Raw genomic sequence first — 20,884 nt, 5'->3', positions numbered from 1 at the left:
GATGGTGAGAGCCCATCTCCATGCAATCTTAATTTGCCCAAAGGCATGGGGCCTCTGCACCGAATCTTCTAAACCCTTAGCAATGCCTATGCTGTTAGAACTGCACCATTACTCACATTTCCCCAGCTGAGAATGAATAGGAAAGGCTGCAATTGTCACTTTTGTCCTAGATTAGTTTAACTGGAGTATTGAAGATGGTGCGACAAGTAAGGAATCTGAGCGATGCTTCCCACCATTCCGGTGGCCAACTGCATTGAGCTAGCAAACACATTGCCTGCCGACGCTCTGATTTGCTTTTTCACATGGTCAACCATAGAATCCTTGGCTCTGTTCAAGCTCTCAATTGTGTAAGGAATCAGTACTGCGAGTGAACTGGACTGCATTAGGAAACTGCAAGAAATCATATCCACAGTGGAGAGTGACAATATTTTGTGTCATCTTACTCCAATGTCTGCAGTGCCCTCATTTTTCTAACGTAGGCTTCATTTCCAGATTCATATAGCAGTAAGTCATGCAAAAAAATAGTCAGTCTTAACATATTTCCATTCTTCTTATCCAAAATGCTTTTTAAAAAGCAAACAACAACAACAACAACAACAACAAGACTTCTACATGAGTGAAGTGGACTCTGTAAAATAATTTTAGCATCTCTAAGACTTCCAGTTCTACAAAAACTCCAGTGGGAAAAGCTACTTTGAGCCAAAAGATACAGGTTGTATTTTAATGTGAGAAGCCGAATAATTATGGCCTTTCCTCTCTATAGAACCTCCCAGATTTTTAATTAGTTTTAGTTCACAGACAATGGCAAGGCAATCTGAAATGTACGTTAGTTTCACAGTTGCCAACTGGCTAAGATAACGAGTTATAATTAAGTATGGTATTTGCAACTGTCATTCTGCTTAGAGAATTGTAACAAAGATCACAACTATTCCAAGGAGGTTATTGTTTAACACTCTCCACTTATTCCTTCTACACTGTCAGTTTCCTTTTAGATGAAAGAATATTGGAGACTTGGTGGTGCCTTTTCTAAGAATGGTTCATTTATAATGTACAGGCTGAGCAGCGGGGAGCAAAAGAGCGCATGAGCTGGTAAAATTTCAACACCATTGCTCCAGCCAGCCTCGAAAGGTGAGAAGTGTGTTCTCGTTCTCTCTGACCAAATACAAAACTGCAATTGGGGGATCAGCAGGGGACAAAGAAAGGAGAGTGGTGGATAGGTGGCGAAAGAGTGGGACTAGGGTGAGGAGTAACAATGGGTTATTTTCTGTCCGATTAAGATGGTCCGAAAATGGAACGTTTTATGGACCCGGTTGATACATCTGGGAGATCGGGAGTCCAGGAGAAGGGGGGGGGGTAGAATTAGACAAATGTGGTTAAAGGTATGATAGAAGAAATATCATTTGAATATATGGAAAGATTTTGGGGTATAAAATGTGAGGCTAAAGGAAGAATAAGAGATGGATGGAAAATAAAGTTAGATTTGGATTAATTAATGAATTATGGGTTGAGGGTAGTCAATTTTTTTTGTTTTTTTGAGTAGATTAGAATTGGTTGGGAAATAATGGAAGAATTGTGCCAGAATGATTTAAGATGATAAAAGAAAATAGCTTAATTTAGATTTAATAAATGTACCCAGTGTGGGGGAATTGAGGAAGTCCAAAATGTTAATGTTTATGTAATGAATTGATATGTTTTTGCTTTTTTGCTTTTTTATTATGTTTTCTTTTTGCTTTTTTTGTTTTTCTTTTTGTGTTAAAATGTCTGAAAACTAAAAAATATTATTGGGGGGGGGGCAAAACTGCATTAGCATCTGTCTTTTCCAGACAGGTTTTTAATCTGGCATATTGCCTATGGCATCAATGGAAACCTGTTGCCCTCAGAATCCCTGAGCATGGGCCATCCTGGCTGGTTCCAATGGCACCTGCAGGGCCACAGGTTTCCCATGCTTGTCCTAGGCAGGTGAGACCAATGCTCAAGTTTCCACTGCTCACACTTCAGTGCCACACACACACAGAGATATTGACATTTTGCAAGGGTTCAAATCTTTGCAAGGGTTCAAATCTCCTGACAAGTACTATTTAGGAGCACAGTACACAAAGTAGAGGACAAAAAGTCCATGCACACACAGCATTCATGCAGTTCGCTTGGCCTGGGGACCTACAAAAAGAACCCCCAGCCCTTCAGGAACATGGGTTCAAGCACAGCCAAGGAAGAAGAGGCTTTTTAAACAGGCTGCCAAGGGGTAGGACCAAGAGACGTAATGAAAGCAGCCATAGACAGCTTTAGGGGTTTAAAAGGAGGTGGAAAAGAACATCCCGACACACCTTTTGCATTCCTGACCACACAGGTCACCTAAATGTTTTGTCGTAGGAATTCAGACACAAAGTAGAAATGTAGGTAGACCACAATTAAAAGTGGTATGAATTAAAGTGCTCCACCACAACTAATACACCGTTTTCAGAAAAATAAAAAGAAACTTTTTCAGTCAGGAAAGTGATGTAGAAATGCGTGAAAAAGTGTGATATGAATGGCTGATTACTGGGAACATGTATAAGTAAATCAGAACAAGGGCTAATTGCAGGAGAGTAAGAGTGATGCTCCAACCAGCCTCCCCCAGTGTAAGGCAGCAGTATAAATAGTGAAGGCACTGTCTTTGGGAAGACCAATGTTAGACCAACCCAGGACAGTGCTGCATCATCTAGCTCCAGTTATGATGGGATCCACCTGCTGTCGTACTTGTGGGATTCCCTTGCAGCAACAGAAGGGGTGTGAGGAATGCTATTTAGGGTATTTATTTTAGTTGTGTCTAGCTATGTAATCTGGACGCGGGTGGCGCTGTGGTCTAAACCACTGAGCCTAGGGCTTGCCAATCAGAACGTTGACGGTTCGAATCCCCGTGACGAGGTGAGCTCCCATTGCTCTGTCCCAGCTCCTGCCCACCTAGCAGTTCGAAAGCATGTCAAGTGCAAGTAGAAAAATAGGTACCGCGCTGGCGGGAAGGTAAATGGCGTTTCTGTGCGCTGCTCTGATTTGCCAGAAGCGGCTTAGTCATGCTGGCCACATGACCCAGAAGCTGTCTGCAGACAAACAGCGCCCCCCTCGGCCTACAGAGCAAGATGAGCGCCGCAACCCCAGAGTCGTCCACGACTGGACCTAACGGTCAGGGGTATCTTTAGCTATGTAATAATGTGCTTTATGTGTTTTAAGATTTACTTAGCTGCAGATGTGCCTTGATATGTTTATGCTTTCTATACACGCTTTGTAGGACAGCACAGTTGGTAGAGCGTAAGACTCATAGAATCATAGAATCATAGAGTTGGAAGAGACCACAAGGGCCATCCAGTCCAACCCCCTGCCAAGCAGGAAACACCATCAAAGCATTCCTGACAGATGGCTGTCAAGCCTCTGCTTAAAGACCTCCAAAGAAGGAGACTCCACCACACTCCTTGGCAGCAAATTCCACTGCCGAACAGCTCTTACTGTCAGGAAGTTCTTCCTAATGTTTAGGTGGAATTTTCTTTCTTGTAGTTTGAATCCGTTGCTCCGTGTCCGCTTCTCTGGAGCAGCAGAAAACAACCTTTCTCATCATCTCAGGGTCATGGGTTTGAGCCCCACATTGGGCAAAAAGATTCCTGCACTGCAGGGGGTTGGACCGGATGACCTTTGTGGTCCCTTCCAGCTCTACAATTCTGTGATTCTATGTATTCAAAAATTGGTAGTTCTCATCCATAAATGTGCCTATTGCCTTTGAATCCACAAAAGAACCACTGCCCTTACTAAAAACCCTTGGCCTTGGCAGAACAACCCTTCCTTTGCTCACCTGTGTGGGCAGGGGGGCAGCAGTTGCTTTGTCCCTGTGCTTGTAATTATAGCAGTAGTAATAGAGTGGGTATTAACCCCAAAACACCTATTTTCTTGCAACCTGTCAAGTCCTATGTCCTCAAAGACAAGTACACGCCTCTGTATTTTTTGTTCCATGGTTTTTCACCCAAATGAGCATTTTCAGTTTATACTGAATCAATATTTTGCTTTTATAAGAGTTTGTTTCCTTCTAGAAAGGAGGCTGCATCAAGTGTTTGAGTACTGAAAAAGAAACCTAAAGTTCCTTACAATAAATCTTACGAGATGGATTGAAGAAGGGCAGTTTTTATACTGTTTTAATGTGTTCCTCCTTTAAAAAGTGCAAAAGTGATGGTAACAAGCTGGTCCTAATGATGTTCATTGATTGCACTTGGGGCTTAATTCTAGCCAAGTATCAATGCACCTTTCAATTTAGATTATACTAGAATCCCAGGCATGCCCCCTCAGAATTAAGCTCCACTGAGTTAAATGGGACTTCTTCCCAGCTAAGCGTGTATAGGATTGCAACATCAATCCACCTTCCTTGGCATTTAATGTACTATGCTGCATAATTCACAGTGCTCTTTAATTGCCATTGCTTAAGGCCTTGCTTCCTATAGTAACACGAAATTTTAGCACCAGAGAAAAGAGCTTATTAATTATTGAACATTCTTCTGGGAATGTTAACCTTCTTAATGTTTGTCGAGAAGAACTGGGATTGTATAGGAAGCTCACATGCATTTACTTATTCTAAAAACCTCTTCCCCCACTTTTCTACCCAGTGGATGCTCACGGTGCTTACTGTTGACTATCACCATGTCAGGAAGCCCACGGCTGCTGCTTCAGCATTGAAATAGCTCAGATTGAGAGCTGGTATAGGAACTGGGAGCTCCACTCATGCTTGACTTTCAATCAGGCCCTGACCTAAGCAGTTTTTTCAACATGTGCTTCACCATCCTCCCAAGGAACATCATGGATAACTAGCCACCTTGGTGGTGGATATGGAAATCCTTCCTGACTCACCATCATATTTGCTCCTGTTGTCCTAAGGCTTTGTCCAGGAACCAACCAGGAACCTAGCTAGTGTGGTGACATCCAAGCTAACAAACGACATACACATGCAATAACAGTGCTGCAACAGTTGAATTAAAAATCTGAGCAGAATGTGTGGTGGTGGCCAGCTGGGAGAGGCTTGCTTAACAATTTCCTGCCCAGTGGTTCTCTGCCCAAAATATCTCCCTGACTCATTTATCCTTAGATGAGAGAACATCCAGGAGTAAGTTAAAGCAACATGGGGGCTGATCTGGAATGAAGAAATGGCAGGTGAGGTAAGGGTTAATTACCTTCTTTTCCCAGAACCTACTTTTCATCATGATATATTTACAGACATTTGTGTGCAGTGTGTCAGTCACAAACACTAAGCCCTTTACAGATCCATTGATTTTAAAGGAAAGGTAATCACATACTTAGGCCTGCAATACTAAACCATATGAATAAGTCCATTTGAAAATCAATGGAATTCTTCTAAGTAAACATGGGCAGGACTGGGTTATACAACTCTTCTATTTTGTATCACTTGGATTCAATAGTTTGATGCTTAACTTTGCATCCTACCTGCCCTCTATTTTCAGCCATTTTGCCATTTAAAAAAAAAGAAAGAAAAGAAAATGAAAATGATGCCTGCCCTTTACTGAACCTTCTGTTTTGTGGTAGTGTTTGTTCACACTGCCTTAGTATAAGAAGCACTATAATTTTCACTTTCATTGGCACAGGGAAAGCTAGCCTAATAATTTGAAAAGGTAAGACAAAGAACCAAGCATTTTCCTTTGTTTTCAATTAACCTTTAATCCATTAAACCTCTTTACAAACTGTGAGAACTGCCAACTTAAATTTATATTCCATGGAAATCAATTTGGTTTCTTAGGCAGAAGTCAGATAATTGGAAATTGCATAGACTGGAACTATTCGGTCTATCCGTCAACAGTAAGTTACAAACATGGTTGAGGGGAAACCCTGGGGAAATGCTAATATGTTGGAATCCATCACTTCCACTTGATCAGGGATGGGGAACCTGTGGCCTTTAAGGTGCTGGACATCCATTAGTCCCAGCCAGCATGACGGATGGGCAAGAATATGGGAGTTGCAGTCCAGCAACAACGGGAGAGCCGCAGGTCCCTCACCCCTGATCTACAGTAGATGCTGAATTTGGCATCTCAGCAGCTACTATGACTCTATACCTTGGATTCCATTCTGTGTGCCTCTGAAAGCATCTTATTGCAGGTAATATGAGATCCAATCAAAAAGGTTACTGAAGCTTGAAGAACGTTAGATCTATCTGAACTATAGAATTTTAAGAATTAAACAAAGTAGTATCAGCTAGCTTACTTCATCCAATCATCACCATAGGTTCTTTCAAGCGCATTCAATAATATTTCAGGCACATTCATGACTAAGACTGCACTATACATCTGATGGCAGAAAGTGAGGAGGAATTAAAGAACCTTTTAATGAGAGTGAAAGAGGAGAGTGCAAAATATGGTCTGAAGCTCAACATCAAAAAAAACTAAGATCATGGCCACTGGTCCCATCACCTCCTGGCAAATAGAAGGGGAAGAAATGGAGGCAGTGAGAGATTTTACTTTCTTGGGTTCCATGATCACTGCAGATGATGACAGCAGTCACGAAATTAAAAGACGCCTGCTTCTTGGGAGAAAAGGAATGACAAACCTAGACAGGATCTTAAAAAGCAGAAACATCACCTTGCCGACAAAGGTCCATATAGTTAAAGCTGTGGTTTTCCCCGTAGTGATGTATGGAAGTGAGAGCTGGACTATAAAGAAGGCTGATCGCCGAAGAATTGGTGCTTTTGATTTATGGTGCTGGAGGAGACTCTAGAGAGTCCCATGGACTGCAAGAAGATCAAACCTATCCATTCTGAAGGAAAGCAGCCCTGAGTGCTCACTGGAAGGGCAGATCCTGAAGCTGAGGCTCCAATACTTTGGCCACCTCATGAGAAGAGAAGACTCCCTGGAAAAGACCCTGATGTTGGGAAAGATTGAGGGCACAAGGAGAAGGGGACAACAGAGGACGAGATGTTTGGCCGGGCTTCTCGAAGCTACCAACATGAGTCTGACCAAACTGCGGGAGGCAGTGCAAGACAGGAGTGCCTGGCGTGCTATGATCCATGGGGTCACGAAGAGTCGGGCACGACCAAACAACTAAACAACAACAATACATTTAGAGCAATATTATACCATTTCTAAAAGTCTTGACTCAACTCAAAGAATCCTCGTTCTCATGGCTTAATGGCATTTGCAAGGCCAAGAAAAATACCAGTTACCACCACCACATATCCCACGTGGCAGCGGAGGTTTAGGAGCAGAATCTTCCTTCTCCTAGATGGGCTACCTTCCTAGGTTGACAAGCCCTATCTGCTCCCCACTTCCATTGCAGCACATGCAGAAACCATCCTCTTGACCACTGGACCCACTATTGGTCTCATCTTCTGAATCTGCTGGAGCCTGTCTTCCCATGCAGGGTAAGTCTTTAACTCACCGAGAGTTTGAGTCTCATTGGCTACTCCTAGCTGGTTTAGCTAGCCAGTCAAAACCATTCCCATGGTGTCACCACTGCTACATGCTGACAGCTTCTAGGAGCCACAGCTGAGAGCTGAATACAGGGTGGTGACCAAAGGTAGAGAAACTACCCCAAAAGGAGCATGATATGTCCCCCACCAGAGGTACTACCCCTCCCCTAATACCCCATTTTAATAATAATAATAATAATAATTAAATTATTATTATTATTATTATTACATGCCTGAGAAGGATATATGCTGCCAGAAGCAAAAGTAAACCTTATTTTTCCTTCCAAAACAAATTCTACACTGTGTATCTTTTGTCTGTGATTTCAAAGTGAACAGAAGTGTGTTGAATTGTTTTAGACTATCTTCTCTCTTTAATTTATTGAATTCTATAGAGTGACAGATAGGTTTATTACAGAGGCACCCGACAAGCATAAAATGAATCAAATAACTAACAGACCAGAGCCTTCTATAGTTTGCAGAGGGCATGGGCCAATCAGTTCTAGTACCCTCTGCCAGCTTTCTTTCAGGTCACACATGGAAGACTAATGAGAATGTAAAGGATAAAAATGAAAAAGCAAACACTTATTGTCACTTTTTCTAAGAAAATTATGAAAGTAACTGAGGAAAAGTAGCAACGGCCAAACTTCCCTGAGCTTATTTTGTAAACAGTATGGGAAAAGCACAGAAAAAGCTAACAGCTGTTTCTCAACTTAAGTGGTATCATATGTAAATTGGTGGTGTTGTCCCTCCCATTGTCATGTTCTTCCATGGGATCCATTGTTTGGTTTCAGCTACCTCATTCCAAATTGTAGCATGTGGAACAGCCTGAAAATCCAGCCATGCCTGTCCTCCACTGCAGTGGACAAGCATGCCAGGAACAAGAGAAGGTTTTGCATCTGGATGAAGGACAACAGCCACATAAAAGGCTTGCAATAATTAATTACTATAATTGAATTCAAAATATACCCACTGTTGGTCAAGTGGTCTGCTCATACAATCCGTGAAAGTCTCTTCAAGGTTTTTTTAATGGTTAGCATTAGGACACAGAGATGGGGAACCTGTGACCTCCAGATTCCATTGGATTTCAACACCCATCATTTCTGACCACTGGCCAAGCTGCGTACAAGGATCCTATAGATGATCTTCATGTTGCCAAACCTTGGGAATTTGCCTGACCTTTGGAGTTTTCTACCTGGATCATTAAAAAATATATATTACAATTGCTTATTAATTTATTTGTTTGCTTAAGTACCGGTAATACAAACCACTTTTCTGGACTATGCCCACCCTAGGCAGCTAACAACCAGATTACAATACAACAGCAGAATAAAGCCTTCAAATCAACAATACATTTCAATATAAACAAGTAAAAAAAAACATTTCCAAAGCCACATCATTGAAAGGCAATATCCACAGTAAATAAAACATCGGCAGGTCCCAATAACATTAACCTTATATCCTGTGTCCTAGTGTTTTTATTCCTCCTTGAGGTGGTGGTTACGGGGTCTCAACATGCAATACATTTCAATATAAACAAGTAAAAAAACAAAAACATTTCCAAAGCCACAGCAGTGAAAGACAATATCCACAGTAAATAAAACACCGGCAGGTCCCAAAGGTACACCAGTTAAAAACTCTTTGAAGCAATTAGTTTTTTTAAAGCCTATGACCATACATTCATAGGGATGGAGTTCCATAAAGTGGGGGCCAATCCGGAGAAGTCTCTGTCCCTGGTGCCTGCTAGTGTAATGGATCTTAAAGGTAAAGGGACCCCTGACCATTAGGTCCAGTCACAGACGACTCTGGCGTTGTGGCGCTCATCTCATTTTACTGGCCGAGAGAGCCAGTGTACAGCTTCTGGGTCATGTGGCCAGCAAGACTAAGCCGCTTCTGGCGAACCAAAGCAGCATACAGAAACGCCGTTTACCTTCCCACCAGAGCAGTACCTATTTATCTACTTGCACTGCGTGCTTTTGAACTGTTAGGTTGGCAGGAGCAGGGACCGAGCAATGGGAGCTCACCCCATTGCGGGGATTCAAACTGCCAACCTTCTGATTGGCAAGCCCTAGGCTCTGTGGTTTAACCCATAGCGCCACCCATGTCCCTGTAACAGATCTTAAAGGCATGCTAATAAGCAGAATCTCTAAGCATAGGCAGGATAATTTGGGCATAGGCAGACCATCAGGTAACCTAGGCCTGAAACATTTAAAGGTCAAATCAGCACCTTGAATGGGGCCCAGAAACATGCCGGTGACTGGTGAAACTGGTACAAAAGAATTGCAATATATTGAACAAAAGCAGCCATGTTCTGTACCAGCTGAAGTTTCTGGATCATTTTCAAAGGGAGCACCATGTACAGCAATTACAGTACAGTAGTCTAATCTGAATGTAATTAGTACATGCATGACTCTAGGCTAGGTCCACTGTTTTTAGATAGGAGCTCAACTGGCATATCAGCCCAAGCAAGCAAAAGACATGCCATTGCCACCACCTGTGCTTCCTATTCTCATCAGTTGGGATTTTCACCACCGAAAGGAGATGATCACTGAAGCAAGACAAGAGACTAGTAGGTTCTGCATTCCAGTATTGCCTGGAACTCAGACAAGATCAGGACCATGGACAAGGACCAAGGTGCTGATTCAGAGTTCAGTAGGTTCTGGGCCAGAGTTAGCTATCCAGTTGATGCAGAGCTAAATTGTCTCCTTGCTGGGTTTGAGCACTTTTCGGAGTTTTATAGCCTGGGCTATGGAGTCAAGATTAAAGCCCAGTTCTCTGAGTCTGGCATCTAGCAAGGGCTGGTGCCTTTTTTACACAACCGTTGGCTTCTTTTTATGGAGTGGGGTTTCAAACGGCATATAGCCGAAACAGGAATAAAACTGTGGAAAGATTATTCCACTGCTATGCTTTTAAGGCTCCTGTAATGCTGAAATGTAAAGAAAGAACAATACACTTTGATTCATGTCCCAAATGACCCAGAGGGTCAGCGTTTCCTATTGATTCATGCCATCAGTGCTGCCTTTTCCAAGAACATTCATTTTGTTTTCCTGCATATAAAAGTGGTGTTTGGGTTTCACCCTCCCCTGTTTTCCCTGGAAGAAGGGAATAGAGAATTTGTGAGTTTGTATTGTAAACAGCAGCATTGCAATAATGAGATATTTCACTTTAGGGCATTATGACGGAGTAGCTGCAACAAGTCAAACAGTTAGTCTCAGGCATTGTGCATAATCTATGCAGGACTTTAAATTAATTATCTGAGTAGTATGCATAATTATAAGTACATTTATGCTGGATGACATATAAGACAACAAAACTTGCCTGCATGCATAGATACGTATAGATTTTAAATTTCATATAGATTAATATAAAATAGAATCTCTTGTTTTACATGTGCCAAATGAATTAAACATTCATTCATGTATCACATCCCCCCCTTCATTTTAATTAGAAACAGTTATCCAAATAATCCTTGCTGGTATTAAGATTAATCTTGTTTGAAGGCTATTCACTAAATTGGGAGCCCTTTATGGAGCAAAAATATATAAGGTTATTTACTTTCCCTAATGAAATAATCTTTCATAGGTTTGATTGTGGCTCTTCTTTCTTAAGATTGGGAAAGCAGTCCAGCTGAGTTGTGGAATGCAATCACTTTTCAGTGGAGCAGAACATTCAATATAGATTGTCAAATGGCAGCAGTAAAGTAGTCATATGCAGCAAAATTCTATGCCCAGAAGTTCGTCCATCTTCAATGGGACTTTCTCAAATATGTATGCAGAGGATTACAGTCTTCAGCATGAAGCACACTGAAATAATGCAATCCATATTTATTGTATTGAGTTGATTTTAGTCATTTGGACTGTTTTTACGGTGTTTATTGTATTTTGTGAGTTGGCATTCATTTTTAAAATTAATGGAAGATTTGCATTTTTAATGAATCAATAAACATACAAATCTCAAGTCTGCCGTTACTTTCTCGACATTTGATAGATACTTGCATGCATTGAAGTTATTTATATGCTAAGTATTGCTGAGAACAAACTGATCATGTTCTCAATTTAATGTGAATGGGTATTATATCATTTCTTTTCATCATGAACATTATTTGGAGCTGCATGTTGGTAACTTAAATTTGTAAACTATAATGTCAGGCATGGTCCTATGTTAATTGGTTCTATTGATCCCATTAATTCTCTGTTATAGGGTAAGTAGCTGAGGTCTCAAGGTCAGTGGCAATGCAAGCAATGAGCTGGACAAAATATCAGTATGTCTTAAAAGTAGAGAGGCTGGAATTGACTAAAACATAATATCACCCCACCCCTCCCAAAGCCTGGGCAGAAAATTTGCCTTTTGACCTGCTGAAGAAAGATGCACAATATTGGTGCAGAACATTTTGGAGGAAGAAGCATTCCAAACCTGAGGGACTACCACTGAAAAGTTTTTGGTACAACTAGCATAATCTGTCAAGCATCACTAAGGAGTGTCAAATGTTGCTGATCTTGACATTGTTGACTGTTTGAAGCATGAAAGGAACTACTGAACACATGAAACAATCTTGAATGGCATGGAAGTCTACATTTCGTCAAAGTACAAGCAAGATAGTAGATAACTAGAGACAGGTCCCTATGAATAGCAATTAACATTCAAATGTGCAGGACAAGAACTGTGACATAGATAGATGGTGTGATGGAGAGAAGTACTGTACTTGAAAGTGACATGTTGGTAGGAGAGACGCAGTGTCTGAAGACAGTAGTGTTCAATGATAAAGACCCAAATGTCAGTGAGAAACCTACGCATGTATTCCTTCATAGGAGTTTATCGTCACATTAGTTTTGAAGCTGCTTCCATGCCATTCTTGTAAATTAAAATGAATCTGACACTATCTTTTAGTGACAATGGTTTCTACTGAAATAAAATATTTGCACGTAATTAGGCAGTCTGCAATGAGCAATTGCTCACCAGTTTAAGGCTCTGTTTCTTTGTGTGGATTAAGGCAGCCCTTGGAATCATGTATCAACCAGCTCACTTCTGTGGTTGTATTTCACACATGGCTGTGTAAAATATTTCGAGCACATTCCTTGAAAATAACCGTTGGTATAACTATCTCAGTATATCAGTTTGGCCTTCACACCAAATAATCTGGCTAAGCTGTTGTGACAGGCTTGGCTGGCTAAATTGCTTCTGCCTTATTTTGATGTTTCAAAATCCATGCATATCACAAGGAGTAATGTGAGAAGTTCTTAGCTATGGATCCTCAAATTCAGTTCTGCTCCTCTCCACACAAGATTTACAGAAGAGCCTGACCTGGCAGCAGTCTCCCCACTAGGGATGGGGAAGAAAATCAATGCAGTTTGCATTTAAAGGCAAACCGATTCTATTTGCACTTCTCAAAACAATATGTGGACCAAAACTCTCACTTCTCCAAATTTTGCAATACAGTTCCCCAGACAAGTAGTGCAATAAAAAACATATACAGTACTAGGGTAAAGTGAGTATAAAAATGCATACATTCTTGAAAATAACATTTTAAAATTGTCATATTGTAGGGAAAAGCTTGCAAAAATGTGCATATTAACCAAATTGCATACAAAAAAACTGTGTTCATTAAAAGAAATTTGCATGAAAATGTTGATAAATTTTCATGAGTATTTTTTTAAAAGAAAGTGCAAATTGTTGTGGAAAAACAGAGAACTGAATTTAAGACTGGAAAAGTGAGAAACCCGGAGAGCCAAAATTGACAGATTTCTCCATCCTACTCATCATTCATCAGATCTCAGTCCAGTAAATACAGTGGTACCTCTGGTTAAGAACTTAATTCGTTCTGGAGGTCCGTTCTTAACCTGAAACTGTTCTTAACCTGAAGCACCACTTTAGCTAATGGGGCCTCCTGCTGCCACCGCACCACCGGAGCACGATTTGTGTTCTCATCCTGAAGCAAAGTTCTTAACCCGATGTACTATTTCTGGGCTAGAGGAGTTTGAAACCTGAAGCGTTTGTAACCCAAGGTACCACTGTATATGATATGAATGCACAGGCTCTAAAGTGCACATGAGGCTCATAAGCACTTTCAGCATGTTTAAGGAGGGGTTCTATGTGTGTACACATGAAGAACTCCTCGACACAAGGGAGAATTGATTGACCCTGGACCCCACATTTCACATATGCGAAATGCATGGGCAATAGTGGTGTGTGTGTTTGTCCAGTGCGCATATTTCTGGCAGGGCTGTGTGGCTACTAGACATTATCCCACTACAGTGGTACCTTGGCTTAAAGATGCTTCAGGTTTCAGATGCTTCAGGTTACAGACTCCGCTAACCCAGAAATAGTACCTCGGGTTAAGAACTTTGCCCCAGGATGAGAACGGAAATTGTGCAGTGGTGGCGCGGCGGCAGCGGGAGGCCCCATTAGCTAAAGTGGTACCTCAGGTTAAGAACAGTTTCAGGTTAAGAACAGACCTGCAGAATGAATTAAGTTCTTAACCTGAGGTACCAATGTATTGTAAAGAGATGTGCATGTGAAGCAGCCTTCTCATTTGTAGTGACATAGTATCACATTTCATTCTGCAGTTCATCTTAGCCTCTGGATTAGAGTATCTGGTGCAATGTATTTTCTTTCTTCCCTTTTTACAGACACAAGTACTATGGTGGAATGAAACTGTTGATTCAGAATGACTTGGACATTAAAAAAAGAAAAAAAAATCCTGCTAAACGACGTCATTAGGAGAAGCATGCTGTAGCTCAGAGGAAGCCATTGACGTCCCATTCTCAAGGCCAGAGTCCCTAATGGGCTCTAGGCCTCTTTTGTACAGCCAAAGTAGCTGTATGCTTGTGCTCCAGCAAGCTTTTGGATGAACAGACAAGCAATTTGGCCCACTGGAAAGGATGCATTGTAATACTTAGGAGATGTTCCAAATTCCATTTAGTTGGAGATCACTTTGGGCACAATTGCTTGACATTGCTTCATTCCACTCCACCAGATTGCCTCCTGATAGCTGGTGTGTTTCTCATTGAAGCAGCAAAAGACAACAACAAATGTACGGTAATTTTAGCTTTGAGCCCACCAGCTTTCCTGGCACAAGAACCTTAGCAGCTACCATTTGGTACGAGGAATATGTGAAAGAACAAGTAGCAGCAGGATTCCGATTGTGGGCTTCTTGTGGACTGGTTGGCCACTGCGAGAACAAGATTCTGAGCAAGATGGGAAAGGTGGGCCAGTAGGCTGGTGATGCTTGTGACAGCAATGTTCAGCTTTCTTTATGATCAACATTATTTCTCATCTTCAATTATTAATTTTTGAAAAAGTTGGCATTGCTGTTTGCCACGACTAGCTGAGCAGATGTTAAGTTGGATATTAATGAGCAATGTGCCTTAGGTATGCTTGTGTGAGTTAGTTCAAGCAACATTAATTACCCCTTTGATGTTCTTTTACATTTAAGCCTAGAATGTCTGGATTGCTGGACGTGACCTCCACATATGTAAGTAGTCTACTGCCTGCTATCAAGGCACATTTCCAGCAGATATTAGGTTTATAAATATTATTCATCTTTTTTTTTAAAAAAAATACCAACATTAATTTATCATCACTTTCAAACACTTTCAGTTAATGAACTTTTCACATTCTGCCTTTTTCACTCAGCATGGGTATTAAAATGCTGCCACAAGTTATGATGAGGCCAATGTGTCAAGTGTTTATTGTATGATGTCATTCAGCAACCAACTAGACTACTAAATCTATATTATGTCATTAGGCTAGCTGAATGTGACTCATAGTTTAAAGCCACTTTGACAGAATTAATTGTGAAGATGGATTTTTCGTTGTTATATATTTTGGGGTTGAATATAATCTACCATGGTATTGATGTAATTGGGGGAGGTCCCACTAAAAACTATGAAAGCATGTTTCTCTCTCTTTTCTTTTTTTCTTTTTGTATTTTTGTATCTTCCAACATGTCAATGGGGGCACACAAGCTTCGCCTTCCATGTTTTTATGTGTGTCCACCCCGCCCATTCAGTGCTCAACCTTTGCCCTGCTGTATGGGAAGGTCTGTGTGGGACACACATGTGAATATAATTTTCTGTGTGAGCAAGAACTCTGATAAATATCAGGGAATAGAGAGGGGTGCATACACAATCCTGTCCTTAATCCACACTTTGGAATTTGCACGTTCTGGCAAACACCGGAACACACCTCCTGCCACATGATTGCCTTCTCTGAAGTCTTCCTGCTTTCTGAGATGAATTTCCTACTGCTGTCCCTCTGGCCAGAAGCTATCATGGAGAACCATCTCTGGAGACTCCCTTTCTTTGAAAGCTGTTGTAGATGACAGTGGTTTAGTGGTAGGAATTTTGTATATACATAGCCCTAGAATAATTCTGCATGGAATTGGAACACATGCACATAGCACCAATTGGTGCATGAGAGGATGAATATATCTTACCTGGTATGGCAGTTAATATATTCTACTTGGAATACTTTTTTCACATTGAAATCATTGACATGTTAAAGCCAACATGAGACATGTTAGCTTCAACCAAGTTCCATCGCCTTATGCCCAAGGTTCTGTGCACATATTTTTTATATATACATGAGCTGCTGAAGTCAGCTGTTTTTTGCACCATTGAGGCAATATTAGAGGCTCTGGGCCCCAAGGGGGAGGACATGTTGCAGCTCCTTCCCACAGCAGTTTTCAACAATGTGGTTTGACTACAAAGTGTGCAAGGGCCTGTTTTAAATATCAAATGCCCCTTTCACTTGAGCTGACTGTGTTTTGGGGAACATGTGAAAATAGTGTCCACACATTGTGGTATGCACCCTATTTAAAATGGCAAAGGTCTGAAATGCATGGGTTGTGTGCTGCAGGCGTATTTGCCAGAGAATTTTCTGTTGCGAAGATTATCTCCATTCTATGTGGGTCATTGCATAAGGATATCTCCTACATTTAATTGTTGTTTAAATGCTAATTGGTCTAGGGGAAGATTTATAATTGCATTTAATTTGTCAAGTGCTGCAATGTAATTTATATATTAACACAGTCCTTGCCATAAGGAGAGGTTATTAATTATAGCACAGTAGGTGGGCTGTGGGAATTGCTGTGCCCTTTTGTACATTGATGGTGTTATAAAAATGCTTTATCTGCCAGCCTAATTTCTACAATCTGATATTGGCTAGTAAAATAGCAGCATGCTGCAGGCATCATTTAGTTGCTGAATTAATATGAATAAAATGAAGAAGCTGATAATGATTGCAATCTTAACTCTTAAAAAGATGGATAAAACATTTTAAGAGTGAAATATAGGAGTACTTTGGGTGCATAGGGAAATTTAAATTCATATAATTATCTGCAGAGACTGGGGGTTGGGGAGGTTACTACAGCAAAAAGCTTTAGTGTATCCAGTTTAGTCATTATAAATCCAAAATTCCGGTTTAAAATAACGCACATACACACAGAGTGAAAAAAATCTTTTTTTGTATGTCCATTTCCATACCAAGAGAGTCCTGCATCTGAAAATCTGCCAGTGCAACAGATGTTTGTGCAACACTTACACTGAGAGTAAACTAGCATGACACGTTGGCACAGGAACTGCAGCTCAACTTTACCAATGTTCACACTCTCATTGTTTGTTATCTACTGTATTTCATTTAGCAGCATGAATGGTGCAATATTACATATGGCTTCTCAGGAAGAAGCTTCACTTAGTTCCCTGTGATTTGCCATGGTACTGCAATCTAAGAGACATTTTGTAGCAGGGTACAATGAAGGAATCAAGTACATGTTAACCTTGCCACTAAAAGTCCTATTAAAAATGCCCCCCCAATCCGATTTAACAGCAACAACAAGAACACGCACTCCAGTGGAGACACGTGACTCAACCAAAGTAGCCAGACTGTGAAAATGAACCAATGTATTTTAGTTGGCTAGTTTCTCCAGTTTCACCATGTGTGGCCAATATTTCTATGGTCTCCTTCAACTTTTGTTTCATTGCTGAGGAACATCAAAATGTCTCACAATAATGCTAAAGTCCATTTTATTATGACTTTATGACTTTTACTTGAGGGGTGTTAGATTTGGGGTTTTGAGATGACTTATGTCAACACTCAGACATTTCTAGGCACAGGGGTCAGCTTCCATTTGTCCATATTTTTTCACTCATAGAAAGCTTACAAAGAGAGTGGGTCTTAATTCAGAATAATTGTGCCTTTTCAGAACTATTCTCATCTTGCTTATGGTTATATGAATGACTCGTGCCCAATTCTTTTAAGTATAAGCAATTCAAACCCCAAAAGTGTTTAATTTGAGAGAGTAGCATTCTCCCCCACCTTCCTGATTCTTGGTACCAGATTATTTTGTATGCTCATAATGAAGTTATCTTTTTTCCCCCTCCTTTCCAGAATCAGTTCTTTGGTTTTTATCTCTTCTGTACAACTAACATCTTATGAAGGAATCAAAGACCATGCTAATTCATATCAGGAATCTTCTATGGAGCTACTTCTATTGGTGCCAACAGGAATAATGGAAGCATAAGTAAGAGTAGAACTTGAATACTTTCCTGTTCAGAAATAAGAAAACCTTTTGCACCCCCAGAGAATGGCTGCTAACCCTGCTCAGGGGTGGGCAGCGGTTGCAGCTCATCACAGGCTCCCCCTCTGTCTTGGGGGGGGGTGTTCATCCTTTCACAGCCAGGCATTGGGTTTTCCTCTGGCCAGCAGCTTTGGATGGTGGGATAGCCTGCCAAATCTAAAATTCGAACTGCCCAAACATAGGCAGGCAGGGGAGAGGAGCCTGGGTGATGGACCAGAGTCAGGAAGTCTGCACCCTGGAGAAATTAAGTTATTCATATCTATAAACTCCTGATCATTCAACAGAAATTCCAAGACCTTATAGGTGACGGATGATATTAGCAATCCTCTTATTAAAAGAGCTTACAGTGTAAATGAGCTATACAAGTCAAAGTCAATTGTACAGACTTAGGGCTCCTGCAAGGTTAATGCCCTGCTCATTAGGCTATGATGTGAACATTATAAAGGAAATATACTGACATTCTATGTCTTCAGGATGACCATATTTTCTAGGAGAATGCTTTCCCATAATTACCTGTAACTAAATAAGCACTGAACTAAGATGAAGACCCTAGAGGCAGAGCTTCATGCCTGACTTGAAATCAGCAGTGCAACACTGAATGAACTTTCTGTGCTTCCTAAATTTAAGTCCAAGTTGAATGGAAGCCTTTCTTAGCTGAGGGATGCTTACAGGTGAGTAGCATTTTCTACAGATTAATTTTGTGTGCTAGTCACAACTTTGCCTAAGCAAAGTTAATAATTCAGTTAAATCTTAGGGGGTCCTCTGCTCTGAGCAGATTCACATATTCCTCCCAGCTGTTGCAGACCCTCAGTTTTATTCTCTCTCCACATGCCCACCTTGGCTGTATGTTTGGTCAGTCATATGACCAAAGGTGGACAACTGGACAATCCCTCTGCTACTGCATGATCACTTTCTGGCTTTCCTGGTCCTGCACTGTTATTTGTTAAACAAAAGTCCACAAGACAATACCAAACTTCATGGCAAATATCACATTTAGCTGGGCTCCAACAATATATTGTGCCTGAACCAAAGTGCAAGAACCCAAAGGCAAGTTCTATGTGACATATTTGGGGTTTAGGGGAAGCAGTTCCCTGCAGGAATGTTTTGCATAATGAAAAACAATGTTGTAAATTCAAATGGCTTCAATTGCGACATAAGGATTTCTCTTTTCTGTTTTTGAGGAATGTTTCTTCTTCTTTTGTAGTATGATAAATATTTTATTCAACATTAGAAGACCTTCCATTTGTACTACAATAACTGTCAAAAGGAAAACATGAGGGTTAATGCCTGATCTCTGTGGTCAAACGTCTGCTTAAACATTCCATGCAGCTTGTACAAGGAAGGATGGAATTTTCAGCTCTTAATTGCTTTTACCAGATGCCATCTGTTCATTGATTTCTGACCTTTCTTTCTAACTTCAGTATACACGAAGTGTCCGCAGGTGAGCCAATTAGATCAGAGATGTTTCATGCTGACAAAACAACCCAATTAATGCCTACCTGTAGAAAATCAGCTGGGAAAAATTAATACTGATGGGACCGTGACCTTATGCAACCCTTATTTTGGCATATGATACATTGGATTATTTTCTCTTATATGTGACATAATTCATTGTTCTTTTTTTTTTGTTGTTCCCTGTTTTCTTCCAATTTTAGGCCTGCTCGTAATCAAATGAACTGAGGGCAGATTTCACATAAAACCAGCAATAAAATTGTTACATTCAAAATATCAAATGGCAACTTAAAATTTCCAAAAAGAACAAAAAACATAACTACTATACAGGAGGCAACAGGATCAATAGCAACTAGTACAGCAACATAATTCTCACAAAAAGTCTGAGCAAAGAGCTGCCTCTTTAACCAGCACCAAATAGTAAACAATGCACCTCACCTATATAATGAAATGATGATAGCAGACACTGCTACCCAATTGTCTCCCACTGCTTAGACTCAAAGAGTTGTATTAAATGGTGCCCTTCCATGAATAGAAGGATTCTTTCGATTTGCAGAACAGCATATGATCTATGGAAGCCTCCATTAAAAGGGGGGGAGGTGTTTTTCACCAACCCTCCCTTCCCTAGACAGCCCACATATCACTTTCCACATTGTTCCGAGGACTTTCTCCATCTTCTGGAAGAGGTTTCTGGAGAGCTCCAGGAAGAAGGACTCAGATACTATAATCTCTTCTCCCCTTTCATTAACAGAGATATCTGTGATGTAATTAAGATGGATTATGTGACAACAATAAAATATCATAATTAAAAAATGGTAACCTTTTGCACACCAAGTCTAAAATCTAAGTGAAAAGTGAAAGAGGTCAAACATCATAACTTCTTGTTCTGAGCCTTGAAATGCATATTGAAAAAGTGTTTGTTTGTTGTTGTTTTTAAAAAGCGTGCTCTTTGTTGTATTTCTACATTTTAAAATATTCTGTGGCACCTTGTTCCAAATATGCATTCATGGAACAGAAATATCAAAACTTAGGAGCTAAAAGATACAGCCTTCACCAGGCATCCCCAAACTTGGGCCCTCCAGATGTTTTGGACTACAATTCCCATCTTCCCCGACCACTGGTCCTGTTAGCTAGGGATCATGGGAGTTGTAGGCCAAAACATCTGGAGGGCCGCAGTTTGGGGGTGCCTGGCCTTCACCATTTGTCCATCTTTCCCATCATCAATAAAACAACAACTAATCCTGCTGAAGTGTATTTAGAACTGGAGGTCTTAAATGACACCTGCATTAATTCCACATCTTGTCGACACCAAATTTGTTCATTCAAAATTTATGCTAATAACTAAATGATTAAGCAAGAGTCATTCACATTCATTATTGCCCCACACAATCATTTCCTCAGGAGATACCTCAGTAAAACAAATACATCAGTAT

At 40.7% G+C, this 20,884-nt stretch overlaps 1 long non-coding RNA gene across 2 annotated transcripts in view; it reads right to left on the bottom strand.

Moving 5' to 3' along the window:
* LOC132592551 (uncharacterized) overlaps window positions 1-20,884 on the bottom strand; it is a 108,721-nt gene that overhangs the window by 62,925 nt on the left and 24,912 nt on the right. The window contains exon 6 of one of the 2 annotated variants that reach the window (XR_015951427.1): window positions 15,329-20,208. The exons of the other annotated variant lie outside the window; for it this stretch is intronic. This is a non-coding gene — a long non-coding RNA (uncharacterized LOC132592551). Of the gene's footprint in view, window positions 1-15,328; window positions 20,209-20,884 lie in introns of those variants that run through there. 2 annotated transcript variants of the gene reach the window in all.

This window comes from Zootoca vivipara, chromosome 8 (genome assembly GCF_965207765.1).
Source record: "Zootoca vivipara chromosome 8, rZooViv2.hap1.1, whole genome shotgun sequence".
Lineage (NCBI taxonomy): Eukaryota > Metazoa > Chordata > Lepidosauria > Squamata > Lacertidae > Zootoca > Zootoca vivipara.
This window is presented reverse-complemented; position numbering and strand designations above follow the sequence as displayed.